Source organism: Blennius ocellaris (genome assembly GCF_963422515.1).
Source record: "Blennius ocellaris genome assembly, contig: SCAFFOLD_457, whole genome shotgun sequence".
NCBI classification, from domain to species: Eukaryota; Metazoa; Chordata; class Actinopteri; order Blenniiformes; family Blenniidae; genus Blennius; species Blennius ocellaris.
Window position 1 is genome coordinate 5,991 of NW_027662205.1, and position 5,832 is coordinate 11,822.

The window sequence follows — 5,832 nt, forward strand, 5'->3', positions numbered from 1 at the left end:
CCCCCCCCCTTTTTTTTGCGCTTTCGGAAAAAAAAGCCAAAAATATCCCATGCAAAAAAAAAAAAAGGGGGAGCTCCGACCGGACTCACATGGTTTCCAGCACAAACTGAACGCAGACAGAAATCAGCACAGAAAACCACAGAGGAAGACAGACGGCCTGGTAGTTACCATTTTGCACTCTCATCATAAATTTGGCACGGCGTTTAAAGTGAAAAAAAAAAAAAAAAAAAAATCTCCTGCACCAGTTTTTTTTTTTTTTTTTTTTTCCTTTCCTCCTCCCGCGCTCCCCAATGTAAAGCAAGCAAGTGCTGGTTGGGTTGGCAGGGTGTGGAGAATTAGCAGATGAAAAAAAAAAAAAACTTAAAGGAGGAGGAGGGGGGTGAGGAGGGGGGGGGGGGGGGGTCTGTATTAAAAAAAAAAAAAAAAATTATCACCGCTTAAAACAGTGGGCTGAAGTTTAAACGGAAAAGATTTTAGTGAAGGACGACGGCCAGGAAAAACAAATACATAGAAAAAAACAAAAAAATAAACAAATGTCAGATAAAAATAGAAATTACGAAAGAAAATTTAAAAAAAAAACGGAAGTTCAACAACAAGAATGGAATAAACACTCCTTTGTGCTTTCCCCAAAAAAAAAAAAAAAAAAATTGAACCTCAGTTAAGATTAAAAAAAAAAAAGAGAGAATCCTTGGCAAAGTGTAATTGGTGGTGGAGTCTCCTCTGATCCCTGGGCCCAACACACACACACACACACTACACACTAACACACACAGATGGGGGGGCCGGGGAGAGCAGAGCGCAGAATAGAGAGAGAGGAAAGGAAAAAAGGAAAAAAAAAAAGAAGAGGAGAGCCGAATCAATGTTGGACGAGCGCATACGACCGCTGGCAGAGCCGAGTGCCGCTTCTTTTTTCCCCCCTTTTCTCTCCAACTCTCTCTCTCTCTCTCCCTCTCTCTCTCTCTCTCTCCCTTTCTCTTTCAGTTCCTCGCTCGCCGTCTCTCGTCCGCTCCGCGTTCCTTCCCTAACCATTGCTTGAGCCTCTGCCAGCGCCAGCGCAGGGCCCACCTATTTGGCAGCGAGACGCCTGTAGCCCAGCCAATGCGTTCGCTTCAAGAGCTGGGGAGGGAGGGAAGAGAGAACGAGGAGAGGGAGGGAGGGAGGGAGGGGTGGTAGTGGCAGAGAGAGAGAGAGAGAGGGGGGGGGCAGGTGGGAGCGTAAGAGCGGCGCAGCCTCGTCCGACGAGTCGCGCGATTCGCCAAAATCGACAAGTTCCACTCTGACATGGGAGGCGAAGTTCAGGGGGGGGAGGGGGGGTCTCATGCACCAGACCCCCCCCCCACACCACACACACACACATATGCGCCCCTTAGCCTGCCTCCATCTTTACTATGGCCGCCGCTTCACTCCCCCACCCCTCACCCCTCGCTCGCTCGCCCCCCCCCCTCCCTCGCTTGCATAATGCCACCTTGGCAGAGGATGGCAGCGAGAGAGGACGGCGCTCCACAATCCCTCCAGACCTCACCAGCCGGCAGCTGCTCCTGGGTTTTTCACCACAGCAAACAAAGAGGGAGAAACAAACCCTCTCTCCCTCTCTCTCTCTCTCCCTCTCTCTCTCCCTCCCTCGTTCACAGGCGATGATTTAGAGGCAACAAATACAGAAATGGCTACAAGAGTGTATAAAGGACGGGGTGTCGGTTTGGTGGAAGGGCAACAGAGAGGAAGAAACACCAGTTCGGAGATGAGCGATCAGCGTCCCGCCAGCCCCCCCCCCCCCCCTCCCCCTATCCATCCTCCCCCCCACACACTCGATCTACCCGAGGGGGGGGGGAGGAGGGCATCGGTGGCAGCGAGGGACGGAGGCTGCCATGTTGCCTCATGGCGAAGCGAGTGATTCTCCGGCTGCACCTGCTCTGCAGACGGAGGGGGGGAGAGAGAGAGAGAGCGAGAGAGAAAAAGAGAGAGAAAGAGAGAGAGAGAGAGAGAGAGACCAATGCCACAGACAGCCAGAAGAATCAGACATGATCAGTTCAACCAGGTCTGCAAAAAAAAAACAAAAAACAAAAAAAGTCACCAACCGGTTCAGAGCCGCTCCTCGACTCGTCGCCCGACACACGACAAACCAACGACCAGGACTTCAATCAGAAGAGCCCAGTTCACCACTTCACCAGTTCACCACTTCACCACTTCACCAACCACGTCTCCTCAAGCTTTCAAAGTCTGAGTCCGACAGTCGACCCGACGTTCACTTTACAATTCACAATATTCTCATCCAGGACCCGTCAATCGTCATATTGAACTCCAATGATCAGATTCTACAAGCAAAAATCAAGAGATTCATTCCAACGTGGAAAAAAATGGAGAGATTTTACTACAAAACAGTGGAGGAAAAAAGGGGGAATTTTTTATTTATTTTTTTTCCCCCATTGCAAAATGAAATGGGCCTAAAATGTCAGGAGCAGGTTTGGCTGAATTAATTCTATATTAAAAGGTTTGACTGAATTAATTCCATATTAAAAGGTAAATGGTTTTATCTGCTGCTCCGACATAAAAACAAACATCAGGAGTGAATATGATCACGAGGCGAAAGTAAAAGAATGGAAGTGGACCGACTGATCTTCAGTGTTGATTTCAGCTCCAATGTAAAGATCCAGCCTGGTGGATTTAACCCTTTAACACACCAGGCTCTGCCTCACACATAGAAATAGATTTGACGAACAAGAACATATCCGTTTCCACGACCGCCACAATGCAAACAGCTTTTTTTTTTTTTTGGTGCCACCAAAATAAGAGCACTTTCAACCAGAAGCCTAAAATATCCCAAGAAATCAGAAGATTTCACTCAATACTTTGATTCCGTCGTCCGAAAAACACTATTTGGAGAGGAATTAATAAATCAGGGTTCTTTTTATTTTAATTTTACCCCCTTTTATTGAGTTTTAAATGATTTTCTGAAATCACAAATTCCTCCTCCTGACTGGAGCATCACGGCTGTAAAATTAAAAAAACAAAAACAACTCCAGACCAGACTTGAGGTCATTTAAACGAGTTTAAGAGACACACACCGGCCACCTCCATGTGTGTGTGTGTGTGTGTGTGTCAGTCCAACATATTCCTGCAACTCCATCACCACCTGCAGAAACTTAAGTGCAGCACGAGACAGATAACTGGCACTTGAATGTGACTCCCTGTGTGTCTGCTGCTCAGCCTCCCCGGGACGACCCTGCCAGAAATGCAAATCCCCCCCATTCAAATGTCACTGGAATTTGACTACAAGGAGGTTTAAGTCATTTTTCCTTAGCCATGCTTGAGAGAGAGAGAGGGAGAGAGAGGGAGAGAGAGGGGGGGGAGAAAAAGAAAAAGTCACGTGTTTATTTTCTCCGGGAAAATAAGTGTTATGCAGATTCGCGGTGGGAAGTGCCAAAATGTGGAGGAGTGGAGGGGTTGATGAGAAGAGAGAGAGAGAGAACGATGATCCAGACGATCTGCTCGTGACGCCGCGTGCGTTGGGGAAAGAAACGACGCGCGCGCGTTTTTCCAGTGAGCGCGCGTAAAAGGTGTCTCCCGGTTAATCTCCTTACCTGGGAATTTAATTACAGGCCAAAATGCGCTTGGCCTTTAGATTTAACTCGGATTTATGATCAATTATCAGGCGGAACTCTTCACGTTCCTTCTGCTTTTTGGGGTTTTTTTTCTCGCCCTTGAACAAAATGAGAAGAGCGCAACTTTCCCGCATTATTAATTGAAGTCATTTCCCCTTTTTTTTCTCCCGTAAACGTCCATCAGAACAAAGACATTTAAAAAAAATAAAAAAAAAGACAATTATGTTCTTTTTTTCCCCTCCACAAAATAAGCAGACACGTTTCAAAACGCAGCAGAATTAGAAAACAATTTAAAAAGCGCAAAGACGTACCGTCACATTTTCCCTCGCAGCATCTGCCAGGTAAAAAATAAATACAAATATATATATATATGTAGAAAAACGAAGAAAAAAAAGGACAAGCTGGCAATATTGCAAGCGACATATTCGTGTTGCATCGTTAATAAAAAAGCCCGACGTGGCTGGAATCAGAGAGGAAACAGAGAAACACGTGGAAATGTGCGTAAAAGACGCAACCGGACGTGAAACGGACGCGCCGCGCGGCCCCGCGTGACCCGGACACACACGAAGTCACGTCCTTCTCCTCCTACACAAATATACACACGTGGATATTTAATTCAACCTTTAATTCAAGTGACTGCTCAGATTAAAATTCAATTTTACATTTTAGATTCAGTGTTTTCCTGCTCGTCAACGTGGATTATTTTAAAACAATATCATATTGTAAAAACTATATATATATATATATATAAACAAATAAAAAAAAATACAAATCCTCCTTCTGTTGAACAGAAAGGGCCCATGAGGAGACAAAAGAAATGATTTTTAAGTCCCTTTATTTCTCAATTCTCCGCACGTCTGACCGAGACTGAGGAGTTGGCTGCCAACTTCAGATTAACTCTTTCAGCGGAGGGAGAAAAGAAGCTTTTAGTGTGGAAAAATACAGGAAAGAAAGGAAGAAGGGAAGGAGGAGAAGAAGAAGAAACGTCCACCGAGTTTGAGTCATTAGTGAGTCTTTTCCATTTTCAGCTTCATTTGAATAAACAATGGAAAATAATTGACGTGAGTATTTTCTTTTTTCTAAATTCTTCACTTCTCTGCATTAACAGCTTCAGAAAAAATAATCCAATTAGTGAATTATGGGATCCTTTTGGGTCATTTACACTAAATTGTGGAATAATGCGAATTTATGTGTTTTCAATCATATATACATTTTTTATTTTTTTTTTAAAGGCCTATATGCATGTATTTAAAAATATCAATTTAATCAGGTTAATATTTTCTGCTTCTTTTCCATTTGTTCTGCATTTTTTTCCCTCCCAAACATTTCACTGGACGATCCGCTCGCCGCAGACAGTCGACGGTTCCCCTCCCAAACCAAAACAGGTGGACTTTCTGCAATTAATACCGACAATTACCGCCATTGTTTCCACTCCCAAGAAGCCGCGGAGGTAAAAGTGCACCGACTCCAAATCCCGGCGCCAAATAATCAGCACAACTGGCACAATGAAACGAGGGGGTTTTGATAAATCGCTGGCTTAAACGCCGTGCTTTTAACACCACAATTACAAAGATTTCTGTCATTTTGTTTAAAAAAACCAAACCAAAACAAAAAAAAATGGCATCAACTCGCTGTTCTCAAAAGCTGGAGGGCCGTGGTAGAGGTCCAGGTTCTGACCCAGTGCCGGGCCTGCCCCCCCCCCCTGCAGTACCTGACCTCTGCATCTCATCAGGCCAATTAAAAGCGACGGTCTGGAGGCCCCCCCCCCCGGGGGCGCCGCCCGGCCTCTTCATTAGCGGCGGCCCTGAGCTTGGTTGGAGCTCGCCGCCGTCCTCTGCCTGCCCGCCGTCCCTGACCCCGGCCCGGACCCAAACCCCCCCCCATTCCTCGTCCTCCTCCCACAGACTGACCCTCTGACAGGCGGCCAGGACATGAAAGGGGGGGGAGGACGGAGGACGGGGGACGGGGCGGACGGGATGCTGACTAGATTCAATCACTCACTTTTCCAGGCCTGTGAGGCGAAAGACTAGTCTGATATTTTTAGTGACGTGGGCGTCCTGTCGTCCAATCGTCCTGTTGTCTTGTTGTCCTGTCGTCCAATCGTCCTGTTGTCTTGTCGTCCAATCGTCCTATCGTCCTGTCGTCCAATCGTCCTGTCGTCTTGTTGTCCTATCGTCATGTCGTCCAATCGTCATGTCGTCCTGTCGTCCAATCGTCCTGTTGTCTTGTTGTC